A 17,271-nucleotide genomic window follows, 5' to 3' on the forward strand; every position below is an offset into this window, starting at 1 on the left:
TTGTATAAGTCTTTTATGAACCTCACTCATTGTACGATCAAATAAGCATGTTGTGTTCGCTTATGTGTTATCAATAAAAGCATGAATCCGTGTATAACTCCAATATAAAAATTGAAGTGTTGTCAGTAATTTTGAGTTTAGCGTTTATTATATTTATAACCTTGTGATTGCCTTGATGAGTAGTGAGTCATGATTATTGATGTAGTGGCAATAGTATATCTGTTAAGCATTTGCACACATGCACGTTTCTGGCTTGTGAGTTGAATTATTGTATTTTGATTGATCTTTGTGCGAATAACTTCATTTATTAAGATGTTGCTCATTGATTGGTTTAGTTATTTAGAGGGGATCGTTGCATTCATATTAGCTGCATTCATGAATTTTTATTTTTTGTTCTTTGAGTCTGTTTATGCTTGAGGATAAGCATCGATTCAAGTTTGGGGGGGTGTTAAGTGGCATTTATATCCACTTAGAACTACCTATAACGGATTAAATTGGTGTTTTATTCTCAAGTTATTTATGTATTTGATGTGTTTTTGTAGGTTTTGCATTTCAGGGCATAATTGGAAGCAGGAAGGGTTTTACAATGTTTTTATGCTTGAAATTGTGTTAGGAAGGTGTCTTGGATGAATGCTCGTTGATCTCCATCAAAAACCAGCAAAGAAAACAATGTTCAGAATTTTTTCCAGTAGTTCAGCGCGCCCGCGCTATGATAACGCACGGCCGCGCCAGTTTGTCAGAAGGACAGTGCGCCCGCGCTGGGAGAGCGCGCGACCGCGCCAGGCCGAAACTGAAGAATCTTGTTTCAACTAGAAGATTGATTTTCTGGACTTCTCTTCTGATTGGGATGCTATATAAAGACTCTTTGAAGACATTTTTCATAACGGAGACTAAGGAGAAGACGGTGAGAAGATTTAGGAGCACAAATACAAAAAAGGAGAAGAAAAGCTTATTTATACTTGTGATTCCTTAATTGAGTTGTAATCTTGGATGCTAGTTTTCTTGTTTGTTGAACCTGTTACTCTTGTTTAATGTACTTTGATTATTATTCAGTTTATAAAGACTTAGTTTATTATATCATGCTTTCATCGGAACCCACTATGATGATGAGTTTGATTATGGGCTAATCAGTTATCGTGGGGTTCTAACGGATTTACTTATGGATTTCAATAGTTAATTTGTTTCGATACCATAGTGTATGGTGATTGTATGATATCCTAGTATTGGTTGTGCTTATTCGTCTTATGAGCGTCGCAAAGTTATATGATAGCGTGTTAATCTTTATTGAAGCGAAAGTGAATATAGGGGTTTAGAACTTGCCATGCTCGCATAGGTTCATGTATTTGATATGCATGATTCGTAGGTAATTTTAACCATCTTACTTGTCCTATGTAATCATGATAGATAATTTGTTCATTAAACCATTATGTTGTCAAATTCTATAGATATATAGGGTCTCAATATAATTGGTGTCTATTCAGCTTCTATCTCTTTTATGGATGTCTGGTAGTAGGGTATTTGTACAATGAAAGTTGACGTTTACTAGTTTCGTGTTATCTGATTAGTGTCATCAACATTGCATGCTAAGGTTAAGAACAAAAATGCTATTGAATGAAGTCTTTAATGAAGTTAGAATCCCATGTTTGTGTTATATAAGTAAATCAACCTTAATTCTCTTAGCTAATATTAGTTAGTATACTATCGTAGTTATAAACAATCTCAACTTGTTATCATCTTAGCATTGAATAATAACCATACCATTGGTGTATAAGTGCATAAATTGAAGTTAACCTAAAAGAGTCTCTGTGGGAACGTACTAGAAATAATTCTATATTACTTGCAAAGGTGTATACTTTCATGTAATTTAGCGCATGTTTTCGTCCTAACATTAGTCTTGTTATCATGCATGAATTTTTGATAAACACAGACATAGGGTTTACACTTTATGTGTTATCATAATCAAATTTATTATTTATTGTAACCCTAGCAGCTCTCGTGATAATTTGTTCATCACTGAGAGAGGACAGTTCTTTGTAACAGAGTTTATTATGTTGAATAAAATATATTTTCTGTTACTTGAGTTCTTATATTCGATTTGATTATAGTAAACACTGTATTCAACCCCCTTCTACAATGTGTGTGACCTAACAACCTATCAAGTCTAACTACATACTGCTTCATTACTCTATTCCAGCATCTTTGAAAATCTTCATACCTTGCATGGAAATGGTAATGCTTTTTTGTTCTCAATATTTTGCTAAACAGGCTGCTACATTCCTTTTGCAAACATCCAACACATGTGACTGTGTTGTCACTGTCAATAGATATTTGAATTGATCATTCGTTGGGTACATGCTTGTTATCCGTCGGGTAGCTTTGTTGATCATCCTTCGGGTAGCTTTGTTGATCATCCGTCGGGTAGCTATGTGACACTTGACTCCATTTCACTTATGCAGAATTACAAGACATCTCATATTTACAATTAATCAACCTATTATGCATATCTACTAGTAGTCAACATGACTCATAAGCTCCTACAGAATCTACACAAAGTTGTTTACAGAAATGTGCTACACTATTTATTATTACATAAGCTACTCACTCGATGGATGTCAAATCATCATCCTTCGGGACTATATTGAATCATCCGTCGGGACTATTTTTGATCATCCATCGAGTGCTACAAAATTTACTAAGTTAAATCTACTAAGGTTTTTTGTATAATTTATCATCAAGTTCACAACATATTCCTAACATTCCATATCTTTTCCCACTTCTTTTCTAAACCTAATTCTATATCATATATATACACACACTTATACTCAATCATCTCCATCACTTTTTTAATCTTCAAAACTCTAAATTTCTCTTACATACATCTTTTCTATCAAACTTATTCGAATTCAATGGCACCCAAGAGACAAAGAACCCAAGTTAGCAGCAGCACCACCGATTCTTCTAGTGTTGGGGGTGTGAGGCCCCTGTTTGCAATTATGGAGGATGAGGGGGAGTATATGAGGCTTCTATCAAAGCCCATGGCCAAGGAGCGAGGTTTTTTGCCATCGGGGAGAGATGGTAAGTTTCTTAAGACATATGCTGGTGGTTCTGCTCAAGCTAGTAGAGCAACATGGAGAGATCAGATGGGAGAGGCCGATCCTTCGTAGCAGCAGCAGCAGGATATTGAGGGCAATGCTGGTTTGAGTTCAGTGCAGTATAGGTGCTTGATGAGGAAGATGGATGTGATACATGATATCCATGGCAGGTTTGAATAAGACCTTACCCAGACATTGGGTACAGCATTCAGAGCCACATGAGTTGATATCCAGTGGGCAGTTTTTTATAAGGACTCTGTGTACCCACCTCCTGACACTCCTAACACTCCATCCGTTGAGGGTGATGATCCTGATTCCGAGTAGGTATGCCTGATTCCTTACTATTACCTTCATTGAGGACAGTGAATATTTTAAGTTTGGGGGTGATAGTTAAGGAATATATGTTATGTGTGTGTCCATATAGTTGCATATTCCTGATAGTTTAGTTCATATAGTTGCATATTTGCCATGTAGTAGTTGTTTTTTGCATGTTAGTATGTTGCATATAGATTGCATGTGCAATATATCATGATCCCTTAAGTTTACTTTACCGATTGATTTGTCATATTGATGCTAGTGTAGTGATGTCATATAGAGGATGTTAAGTCCTATCAAGTCGATTTGCATGCTAGAAGAAATGAAAATTTCACTAAGTCTTATAGGTTTCTTGAGTGCTAGATCATGATCATGTTTTGTTTATTTGTCGAGGTTTAATCACTTGTTTATATCTAGAATGTATGATATTCTCTTTGTGGCGTAATAACATGGATATTTAAAAATTGGAGAAAAATATTAGATTTTATTGCTAGTTGTTGTGGCTAGGTGTCGAATGGCTAGTAGCCGGCTCATATTTATATGAGTAGTTTAGCGTTGAACGAGATGGAGCGAAATGTACTCGTTCAGAAATTGTTGGAAAAAAAGAGAAAAAATGGAAAAAAAAAAGAAAAAGAAAAAAATATGTGTTATGCATAATTGATCACGAGTAGGCTCTTTAATACACGAGTTATTAAGTTCTTAGGGGACTTTGTGCCTAGTGACCTAAGGCTTTTATAGTCTGGTATCTACTAACCTAATGCTCGCTACATGGGTATTATTGTATAAGTCTTTTATGAACCTCACTCATTGCACTATCAAATAAGCATGTTGTGTTCGCTTATGTGTTATCAATAAAAGCATGAATCCGTGTATAACTCCAATATAAAAATTGAAGTGTTGTCAGTAATTTTGAGTTTAGCGTTTATTATATTTATAACCTTGTGATTGCCTTCATGAGTAGTGAGTCATGATTATTGATGTAGTGGCAATAGTATATCTGTTAAGCATTTGCACACATGCACGTTTCTGGCTTGTGAGTTGAATTATCGTATTTGATTGATCTTTGTGCGAATAACTTCATTTATTAAGATGTTGCTCATTGATTGGTTTAGTTATTCTGAGGGGATCGTTGCATTCATGTTAGCTGCATTCATGAATTTTTATTTTTTGTTCTTTGAGTCTGTTTATGCTTGAGGATAAGCATCGATTCAAGTTTGGGGGGGTGTTAAGTGGCATTTATATCCACTTAGAACTACCTATAACGGATTAAATTGGTGTTTTATTCTCAAGTTATTTGTGTATTTGATGTGTTTTTTTAGGTTTTGCATTTCAGGGCATAATTGGAAGCAGGAAGGGTTTTACAATGTTTTTATGCTTGGAATTGTGTTAGGAAGGTGTCTTGGATGAATGCTCGTTGATCTCCATCAAAAACCAGCAAAGAAAACAATGTTCAGAATTTTTTCCAGTAGTTCAGCGCGCCCGCGCTATGATAGCGCACGGCCGCGCCAGTTTGTCAGAAGGACAGTGCGCCCGCACTGGGAGAGCGCGCGACCGCGCCAGGCCGAAACTGAAGAATCTTGTTTCAACTAGAAGATTGATTTTCTGGACTTCTCTTCTGATTGGGATGCTATATAAAGACTCTTTGAAGACATTTTTCATAACGGAGACTAAGGAGAAGACAGTGAGAAGATCTAGGAGCACAAATACAAAAAAGGAGAAGAAAAGCTTATTTATACTTGTGATTCCTTAATTGAGTTGTAATCTTGGATGCTAGTTTTCTTGTTTGTTGAACCTGTTACTCTTGTTTAATGTACTTTGATTATTATTCAGTTTATAAAGACTTAGTTTATTATATCATGCTTTCATCGGAACCCACTATGATGATGAGTTTGATTATGGGCTAATCGTTATCGTGGGGTTCTAACAGATTTACTTATGGATTTCAATAGTTAATTTGTTTCGATACCATAGTGTGTGGTGATTGTATGATATCCTAGTATTGGTTGTGCTTATTCATCTTATGAGTGTCGCAAAGTTATATGATAGCGTGTTAATCTTTATTGAAGCGAAAGTGAATATAGGGGTTTAGAACTTGCCATGCTCGCATAGGTTCATGTATTTGATATTCATGATTCGTAGGTAATTTTAACCATCTTACTTGTCCTATGTAATCATGATAGATAATTTGTGCATTAAACCATTATGTTGTCAAATTCTATAGATATATAGGATCTCAATATAATTGGTGTCTATTCAGCTTCTATCTCTTTTATGGATGTCTGGTAGTAGGGTATTTGTACAACGAAAGTTGGCGTTTACTAGTTTCGTGTTATCTGATTAGTGTCATCACTATTGCATGCTAAGGTTAAGAACAAAAATGCTATTGAATAAAGTCTTTAATGAAGTTAGAATCCCATGTTTGTGTTATATAAGTAAATCAACCTTAATTCTCTTAACTAATATTAGTTAGTATAATATCGTAGTTATAAACAATCTCAACTTGTTATCATCTTAGCATTGAATAATAACCATACCATTGGTGTATAAGTGCATAAATTGAAGTTAACCTAAAAGAGTCTCTGTGGGAACGTACTAGAAATAATTCTATATTACTTGCAAAGGCGTATACTTTCATGTAATTTAGCGCATGTTTTCGTCCTAACATTAGTCTTGTTATCATGCATGAATTTTTGATAAACAATCTTCTCACAAATTGGGGGAGATTGTTGTGCAAGACATGCCTGTATAATAATAAGACAAAGTCACATTGACCACCCTAAGATTTAGTGTTTGATAATCAATTTTGTATTCTGTATTGTATTTATTGTGTTAGATATATTTGAGCTGTCATGTCTAATATGATTCATGTTTAGTTTTCAGATCTTAAAAAACAGGATATATCAGGACTTACTGAAATCAGGACTTACTTGAAGTCAGAACTTAATATCAGAACTTAAGGTCATATCAGAACCTAAGTGCGGGAAGACTTTCATATAAGAAAGGAAGCTGATTTACAGTAGAAGATCGAGACTAAAATAAAAAAAGATATGCATGGAAAGAGTTAGAAGACTGGAAGACTTGTAGAAAATATGCACGGAAAGAGTTAGAAGACTGGAAGACTTTTAGGAGACAAAATTATATTCCATATCAATTAGAAGTTATCTTGTAACTATGTACTATATAAACACAGACTTATGGTTTATACTATATGTGTTATCATTATCGAGAAGATTATACATTGTAACCTAGCAGCTCTTAGTGATATTTTTTCATCACTGAGAGAGAACAACAGTTTTTATTGTAACAGAGTTTATTCAATATACTTGATATTTGTTACATACTTGTGTTAAATCGATTTGATTATATAAACAATGTATTCAACCCCCTTCTACAGTGTTGTGTGACCTAACAAGTGGTATCAGAGCTTTTCTATTAACACACATATAGTAAAGATCCAAACAATCATGTATGAAGCACAAACTTCAACCAAGCCCACCAAAACTCAAGAAACTCAAAACACTCAAACCCACAGTCGATATGAGACTATTAGGGTTCCCATACTGAGACCTTCTGAGTATCCCATATGGAAAGTGAAGATGGCTATGTTTCTGGAAGCTACAGATCCAGAATACCTTGACAGAATTAATGAAGGACCACATAAGCCTACCAAGCTCTCTGCTGTAGTTGCTGATCAACCAACAAAGACCATACCAAAGGAGAAAGGTGAGTACACAGCTGAAGATATCTCATCTATTGCCAAGGATGCAAGGGTAAGGCATTTACTGTATAGTGCCATTGATAATGTCATGTCAAACAGGGTAATTCATTGCAAGACTGCAAAGGAGATATGGGATGCTTTGTAGACAAGATTCCAGGGAACTGATGCAATCAAGAAGAACATGAGGACTATACTCACTCAAGAGTATGAGCACTTTGACTCAAAAGCTGATGAGTCATTAACTGATTTATATGACAGGTGTGCCAAACTCTTGAATGATTTGTCACTGGTGGACAAGGAATATGATATTGAAGATTCAAATCTAAAATTCCTTTTAGCTCTTCCCGAAAATTGGGATTTGAAGTCTACTACCATAAGAGACAACTATGACCTTACTGAAACTACTCTTGATGAAATTTATGGTATGCTCAAGACTCATGAACTTGAGATGGATCAAAGGAGCAAGAGGCATGGAAGAAAGTCAAGGACAGTTTCTCTTAAAGATGAGGAATCTCCTAAAGTTGTTGCTTCAAAGAGGTGCAAAAGAAAGGCTCTCATCATAAAGTCTGATTCAGAGTCATCATATTCTGATGATGATGATTCAGAAACCGAAAGTTTACCTGAAATGGATGCTGATGAAGAGATGATGAAATTGTGTGCTCTTATGGTGAAGGGTATCACAAAGATAGCCTACAGGACATTCAGAAAAGGCAAGAAGTTTTCCAGGAAAAGTGCAAGTTCTGATAAGAAAGGATTCAGAAAGTCTGAAGGTAAAGCAAAATCTAACAAAGGAGACAACTCAAATGTCAAATGCTACAATTGTGGTGAAAGAGGCCACATATCTCCTGACTGCAAGAAAGGAAAAAGTGACAAAGGCAAGGCACTTTTCACAAAGAAGAAAAGCTGGACAGACACGTCAGATTCTGAACACGAGGTGAACTATGCCTTGATGGTAAATGCTGATGGCAGTCCTGAAACTGCTGAATTAAAGGTACCTCAAATAACTTATGCTTTTAATACTGATGATATAACTAAGTTGAGATTATATATTAAAACCATGTTCATTATTTATAGAGATCAGACTTTAACATGTGAAAGATTAACATCTGAAAATCTTGCTTTTAAAAAGAGGAATGACTATTTAGAAAAAGTGTTAGTTATGTTTCATCAAACTCAGAAAGAAATAGATGATGCTTTTTATGTTAAGATGAAGTGCTAAAATTGAATGATTCTCTAAAAGCTGACTTAGAAAAGGAAAGAGAGATTATCAGAACTTGGACTAACTCTGGCAAAATAACTCATAATTTACTAAGTAGTGGAAACTGGAAAGAGGGCTTAGGTTATGGAGATGATAAAAGTGAGAAAGGAACAGAACAAATTGAGCCAATTGTTATTAAACAGACTGCTAAGCCAAAGGTAAATCCTGTTAAGTTTGTAGCAAAAACTGTAAAGTCTGATTCTGAAAAGATGAAAGAATCTAAGACAGACGTAAAAGAAGAGTCAACTTCTGACAAATTAGAACAGGATAAACCAGCTGAAGTAAACATAGGCTTAATGACTAAGAAGCAGCATAAGCTGAAAGAGATTAGGAATGTCAACAAGGTAAAGGAAGCTAGGAAAAATAGGAATGGAAAGGAAGGTGTGAATAAAAGCAATAATTATATGCCTATTCCTAATGCTCCTAGAAAGAAATGTTATAACTGTGAAAACTCTAACCATCTTGCTTCTTTTTGTAGGAAAAATAAAGATATAAACTCTTTACCTCCTAAATCAGGAGTTAAGAGTCAGTCTGTTAGGTTTATGCCACAAAATCCTTGTTTTCATTGTGGTAGTTTATGGCATTCCATTTATACTTGTAAGGAATATCATAGTTTGTACTATGATTATTATCAAATAAAACCTTCTTTGAAGAAAGTTAGAATTGTTCCTTCAAGTGTAAAGTCTGATGCAAAGTCTGATATAAATTCTGATAAACAATGTAATATCCGGGATATATCGTGCAATTATTTTTGCTAATAGATAATTATTATATGTATTCAGTATGTATTCTGTGAATTATTTGTTAAGTGTTAAATGTGTTTGAATGTTTAAAAATGTTATTAATTAAGTATTTCAATTTTTTTATGTTCCAAATAAAATATAGATAATTCTCATATCTTCCTAATTATTTTTATGTTGATTTATGAATTTATAGGAATCATATGGATTTTATAAAATCTTTTTCCGGGTATTTAAAATCTATTTTATAAAAACGGGAACCAACCACCGTTATCCGTTTTTATGTTTTTAGAACCCGAAACTCTTCCGAGAACTCCTTCCTAACCTAATTGCAATATTCCGATCATTTTCCGTGTTTCGACTTTTTCGATCCGGCGTACGGTTTGTCCTGCGCGGGTCCCGGCGCAACATTTTCGATACATTATTCGTTTCGGTAAATCAATAAAACTCGTATTTTCGATAAACGGGAGATTTTTATTAAACTATCATAATTATCACCTCGTAATACGTGTAACCAGGAGCTGAGACCAAGACCGCAGTACAAATTGTACTGATTTGGATAATTATCTCGAAAACCGGTACTGTTTGGATCATCTTTTATAAATAAACATACCGTTTTATATCCGGAATGATCCAACGGGATACTAATTTCCCGTAATTATAAATAGCCTCTACCGTATTTTATTTTATACCGGAAATCATTTGCAAACAGTATTTACAGAGTTTTTACAGAGAAAAAACTATAATTATATTTTGTTCTTCGTTAATCAAACACAAATTCGAAGGCGTTATCGATATCCGATTTTGGCGTGCATATACTCAAAACGAAGCTACTGAAATCTAGAATCCAAATCTTCCATCAATTTCAACCCAGAAGCATCAGGTGATTTCCTATTTAATTATTTATATTCGAATTTCTTGGTATTTAAATTATAAATTTTTGTACGGATGATTGTTTGAATTATTTGATGATTGTATGTTGTAGAGCTTGTTTTCCTGATCATTTTGGTATATTATACTCTTGATTTGGAGTTCAATAACATGTTTAATTTTAGGTTTAATTCTCAGATTATTGAAATTAGGGTTTGAATGTTCTTGATTGTTCTTGATTATAATTTGGGGGTTTCTTCCCCAGGGGTTATTAGAACAAATTGTTTGTACCAATAGATAGATCGTTGAAAGGGGAGTCGATTGGTACTAGTGGCATGAGTAGACGATACCGGAAAAGCCTTGGTCGGAAAATCGACCGTGGCGGCGGCGGAAAGTTCCAGCGAATTTTCCGGTCGATTCGGTGGTTGTTTGACAGTTTTGACGTTGCAGATGTGTTCCTGGGTTCAAGGAGAGTAATTCCTGTTAATTCGGTATGTTTCTGGGTTGTCCTCCCAGTTGGCCGGAAAGCTCTGTCCAGGTCGCCGGCGACAGAGCGGGGACGATGGCAAAATTGCCATTTGACCCCCTGAGTTTGTGATACTTGCACTTTAGTCCCTGGTGATTTAAAAATTTATAAAAATTTGATTTCATTTTTATTTATTTTCAAAAACAAGATTTCTTTTTATAAAATGATTTTAAAAATAGTTTTAATTATGTTAAAGTCCAAAAATCATTCATTTTTATTTCTAAAATTTGTTTTTAATTTAAAAATAAATCTAAATTACTTAATTAATTAATTTTAATTAATAATTAATTAATTAATTGATCAATTAATTTAAATATTAATTGATTAATTAGTTTAATTATTTATTAATTGATATTAATTGATTAGTTAATTGGATTTAATTATTTTTAAATGATTTAAAAATTCCGAAAAATAGTTTCGAGCTTTGAAATATTATTTTAAATTGTTTTCAAGGCTCGATAATTATTATAAAATTGTTTTGAAGCCAGATTTGGCGAACCGAGCCCTGTTTATTACTTTGAAATTGATCCTACGACCCGTTTTAATTCCGAAAAATGTTTTAAAAATTATTTTAAATACCCGAAAGCCTGTTTATGACCCGAGACTTCTTTATAAATGATATACCATTGATTATTTGACGTGTTATGTGTTATATGTGACTTGTTGGTTGACTGTCGGTCTATATATTCGGTGATTACTGGTTTATAACATAACTTTCAATCCGTTAATCGGATTTGGGTGAAACGAAGGGTAGATTGAAGTGTATGTCGAATAGAACCGTATGAGTTAAATATTGACAGATATTTATAATGCCTAGCAGAGTAAGCAAGGCGTAAGAAAGGGAAGCAGGTGATCAAAAAATAGAATTGACATGTAGAAAATACCGTAAGTAATCAGAGGATAGAAGCGAGGCATAAGAAAAGCAGACGAGTGATTGTTGAATGGAGTCATTAGACAAGTACAAGTGAAGTCGAAATCGATTATGATAAGGTAAGTACTTTTAAACCTTTTTCGAGATATAAAGCAAATATTTTTTTTTAAATTCTCTTGTGACATACTGTTAATACCCAAAATAGCTCTATTTTATACCGTAAATACTTTGAATCCTTCAGCCTTGAACCTGAGCCACATCATTTGATCTTTAAGCCGCAAGCCTTATTCTTTGTGAACCATTTCTTATTGATTTACCAGATATTAAACCATACAAATACAATACTACTCCATAAATATATATATCCATCATATACCAAACACTGAAACAGAATTGTTTGAACATATAGAAACTTTTATACTCAACCATACCTTGTGATATCAAAGTACTAAAACCTTGCAAAAACACTATTCATCTAATAACCGATTATCCTACCGGCTGGAGGCCACTTCTTTTATGTACTTTGACATACCCTTTCGGTAACCATGAATTTTTACCATGCTCTTTTACAAATGTTTTATTGTTATTGATTATGATCTGGTTTTATTGAACTGTATTGTTTATCATATTGAATGCTTTAGATTTGGATAGTTTTCTTTGTGTGGACCAGATTCGTGGTCAGACCATATCGATGGTCAAGTTAGGCTAATGTGTGCCTTGGATCCAGTAGTTAGAGCAGTGTTGTGTGCTTTGCTCGGGGTTAGTACGTGACTGATCAGCAGCCTAACCTTGGTTTTAAAAACTTAAAATGAATATCCAATTCTATTGGTTGTTTAATAAGAAACTTGATTCCTTTGAATCACCTCGTTTATTATTGTTTAACCTCAGTTATTGATAATATGACTTGCTGAGCTAGTTAGCTCACTCTTGCAAATCTTTTTATGTATTCTACAGTTAAGAAGGATACGGTTGATAGCAAGGTTTCCCAGTTCAATGTTCGAGCTAGGATTCCAGATTATGATTGATCGAGCTAGCAGGAGCTTATTGCAGTAGTGAGATAGTAAGGTTGAAAGAATAGTTTCACATCAGTTGTAAATTAAGTTAGTTGGGATTTGGTACGTTGTAATAAAAGTTAGGGTTGTGGCTTGTTTTCATACTTTAACCTGTTGCGATCCATGGTTATGTAAAGCAGGGTCATTGCAAATAATATTTTATATACAGGTTTATATATTGAGTTTTTATTGTGGACCCCAAACTTCTGACCCGGGTTTGGAGGGCGCCACAGGTTTGTATCATAGCTACAGGTTATAAGTCACTGAAACAAGCCTAGATTGTCGGGATTGGGTAGAGGGTTAGGATTAGGAATAGGAAATAGAAAGATAGGTCATCGTGAGGTTGAGTGCAACCATATAATAGGTTTACGGCACGGTTCGTGTTGCGATTCGGGATTCTTAACTAGCGACGTGATATCCAGGCAACGACAATGGCGGATCCTAATTCCCCTGCATCAACTGATCGTTTGGAGCTTTCCGTTTAAGGATCGTCATCTTTTCTCATATTCGATTTGCGCCTTGTTCCTCCATCAGTATTAATAGTATCACCTTTTATTATGACAGTTGTGCCTCTCCAAGTTATTTAACGCTATTCTATTACCTCTTGATATGAGATGACCTATTTAAGAAACATCCATCTGTTTATTCTTGTTTTACTAGACATCGGCTGTGAGTGTGTCCTTTCAATTTACCCTACACCATGTTCTATACCCTAGTTTAAAATCTGTTCTAGGAAATAATTGTATTTATGAGGATGAATTCGGGAGCTGCAGTAAATGGTGAGTATTGAGATACAAAATAAGGTGAGAAGGAGTTTAGAAAGAAGATTCAAGTGTTCTGGAGGATGGCTGTTATCAGGTTATAAGAAGCTATTAATAATTAGGCCACTCATGATTAGCTTGTTGAATGGAATAGATAAGTGTTGAAGAGAGAGAGTTAGAGGATATTAGGGATCTGAAGATTTCTTGAAATTAGGAAATGGTGTTGTAATGATGTGATATATATTTTAACAAGATGATGTGACATTAGCTGACTTTTTGACTATTGGATAGTCTGTTCCACTTAATGATTACAAAGTGGTTAACGGGAGTACTACCAGTATGGGAGCTTTAATGTGAAGCCGCGAATAAGATAACGTGCAATGACAGCGGAAGTTTTCATTAATTAAGGAAAGTAATAGACCCAATGAAGGAGAGGAGATAAATGGAAGTGAATGGACCTTTGAGTGATTATTTCTTTAACTGGTATCTGGTCATAAGAAGGACAACAACCAATTCATACAGTAAGGACAGCCGGAGGTGTGATTTTCAAAATTTTCAAAATTTTCAAAATTTTTAACAAGTTTTCGAAAAAGATTTTTCCTCACAAAATTTCTAAAAGCCTTTTTGAATAAAATAAGTTTTAAACCTTGGTTGTCAAGTTACTACTTGAGTTTTTTGTTTGCTAAAAGACCCGGATTACCTAGAAGGATGCTATTTCAGACTCAGTATTGTTAATTCGGAGAACGAGGTTACTTGCGATTATGAAGAAGTTAATTATTCCTAATAGCAAGGTGCAAGTATTGTCTGATAGGAATTACAATAGAACCAGCGTACGGAGTAACTATTCATTCAATTACTGGGATTATCAGAGTTCGAAAAAAAATTCATTGATTTAACGGAAGTCTGAGCATGACCAAAGAAGATTGGGAAGATTTCCAGACTTTTCTAAAAAGAAGAATATTATTAATGAAAAGATCGCTATATTGAAGGATTCATGGTTATTCCAAATTAAAAAGAGGAAACTCAAGGTTATCGGATAAGAACACTATTACGATCGAATTGTTAAAGTATTATACGTGTAAGTGCGACGTTACAGACACGAGACTTAACAAGTAAGAATCTACCATAATGTTTAGTTGCGAAGGCATTTCAGCATACTTTTAAAGTTGTTATATGATACAATTGGGATATGATCGATCAAATTCGAAAGATGAATACAAGTGAAATGTGGATGGTGACAAATAGTATCATTCTTGTCCTCAACATTACAGCGTATATTCCATTTTAATTCCTAAAAATGTATGAACTCCTTTTTCTTAATAAATTCTTTCTGATGATATCAAAATGGAGGATTTTGCATTCCTTTAAAATTTAATTGTTCCCCTCAAGTCTTGCTCTCTGATTGGGACAAACAGTGTTATGGTGAGATGCTTTGTCGAAACGATGAAGAATCGGGTGGGACGCCACCTAATCATGTGCTGTATGCCATATGGTATGAAAGACTAGCCATCTTAAGTACCAATGTGGTTGTCTCATTCATATTCAAATCATTACTTCTTCTTTCTTTTCAACTCTAAGTTCATTAAGATTTTGAATCCTTCTAGTTGTTTCATCGTTCTGTCGTTCTTTACAAAGTTTTTTTTATATAAAAGTCAACGTATTATACACCAAGCGGGCAAAGTCCCATCTACCTCTCATGCATGGAAAGGAAACAAGGGCATATGGCGAGAATTGCAAATCACTAGCCCTAGCCAGAGATGTACTAAGAGTCAAGGGAATCTACTTCAATAAGTAATACGTCTCCGAGAATGAGAATTTGCGATTTTCCTGAGAAATATGTTATTTAGAATATGGATGTGATGACGTGGATGATTATTGCGGATACCTTATGCGTTAAAGTATTGAAAGATGTGGAAGCAATTTGATTGTATATATCTCAAGGTTTTGTTGATAAGATGAATTACCCTGTCGAATTGATAAGATTATGACTAAAGGACTAGCAAGTTAAAAACGTGCAATTATCGAATAAATAAGTACCAATGGCGGAATCGATATTTCTGGTAATAAGTTGTGAAAAATTGATATTATTTGAGATAAGAGGATTTGACATTATTCTTAGGAGTGGATTAACTATTCAAGTGTGATGCCCAGGTAGACCGTCGTGATGAAAGATAGTTCCGAAGACGCTAAATGAGAACATGAAGAAGTTTAGAGGGAAAAGGAAGGTAAAGAACTTGTTAAGAATGATTTAAGATTACAGTGATCAAAATATAAGTGTTATGGCGATTATAAAGAAGAGTCAGGAGCAAACCGAACTTAAAGATTTTACAGTCTCAAGATATGTTTCCAGACGAGTTACCAATATTTCCTTTAGATAAAGAAAATGAGTTTATGATTGATTTAGCACCTGAAATGAACCAATGTCCAAAGCCCCGCACAGAATGACACCAGATAAAATAAAGGAGTTACCAGAGCAAACGCAGGAGATAATTAGAAGAAAAAGCAACTGGACCTAGCATACCCCCTCAAGTGCACCGGCATAATGTGTTTATAAGAAAGATGGAAGTGTGAGATTATGTGTTAGCGAAAGCTCCACAAGTTTACTCTCAAGAGCAGATATCTGTTACCTCGAACCAATGATTTGTTTAATTAAATGAACGAAGCAAGGTATTTTTATAAGATTGATTTAAGACTGGGTATATTACCAAGTGAAGATTGGACTCATGGACATATTAAAGATAATTTTCAGAACTCAGTACTGTTGTTATAAAATTCTAGAAATGTTAGTTGGATGAACTAATATACCAGTGATATTTAAATTTGATGAGTAGAATCTTGAAGGAGGAATCTGGATAAGATGTACTGGTGTTACTTAAGAAGAACCATGCAACCTATACAATGATAGCTGAGGAGTCAAAGAAGAAAGAAGCGGTATAAAAGTTTACCAGGTGAAAACTTTAATGGCAGGAAGTATAATTCTTAGTATAGACAGTCAGTAAGGAGGAGACAAAAAGGGGATTCAGCAGAAAAACTTAAAGATAGTATGAATAAAGAAAGACCAGAGGCACCAACAAAAGTAAGAAGTTTTATCATGGGCCAGTTACTATCAGAAATTTGTGCAAGATTTCTTGAAAGTTGCAATATTTTGGGATGAAGTTAACCAGGAAAAGCAAGAAGGTTATATATGAAATGGAGAAGGGTGAAGAAAGTTTTGCGGAGTTAGATAAAAGAATGGTTACAACACTTATTTTATCACTTTGAAAGTATCAGGGAGATTTGGTAGTCTATAGTGATACTTCTCGTAAGGGAATAGGATGTGTGTTGACGCAAAACAATAAAGTTATTGCATATGCATCCAGACAACCGAAACCTTATGAGCAGAAGTACCCTACTCATAATTGGGAATTAAAAGCAACAATAGTATTCATTTTGAAAGATTGGGAAATATTATAAGTATAGAGAAAGATGTGAGATATATACGGACCATAAGAGTTTGAAGTATGAACTCCCGAGAAAATAGCAAATATAGTGGCAAGAGATGAGTAAGGAGAGAGAATGAACATAGAGACTATACCAGAAGAATTATCTAGGGAATTCTAGAAGTTGGAATTGGAAGTCAGGGTTCATGATCCCAAAAAGGAGTAAGAACGTATAAGTATAACTTTTCAGTCGGAATTGTTAGAGAAGATAAAGAAGTTTCAGGAAGAGTTAATGGATCAGGATATAAATCATTTAGTAGGTGAAGAATTGTGCACGCAAAAAGGACGATCAAGGTATTCTTAGGTTTTCTTCTAGAATTTGGATTCCACCAGTGACGGAATTGAAGAATGAAATTTTACAGAAAGCTCATAATTCAAGGTATTCAATCCATTCAGGGAGTACCAAGATATATAGAGATTTAAAGGAAAATTATTGGTGGCCAGATACAAAGAGGGAAATTGCGGAATGGATTAGCAGATGTTACATACGTCAAAGAGTTAAAATAGAACATCAGAGACCAAGTGGATTGCTACAGCCATTGGAGGTTCCAGAGTGGAAGTGGGAGCATATCGCCAAGGATTTCATAGT

This window comes from Apium graveolens, chromosome 3 (genome assembly GCF_009905375.1).
Source record: "Apium graveolens cultivar Ventura chromosome 3, ASM990537v1, whole genome shotgun sequence".
In the NCBI taxonomy this organism is placed as follows: Eukaryota; Viridiplantae; Streptophyta; class Magnoliopsida; order Apiales; family Apiaceae; genus Apium; species Apium graveolens.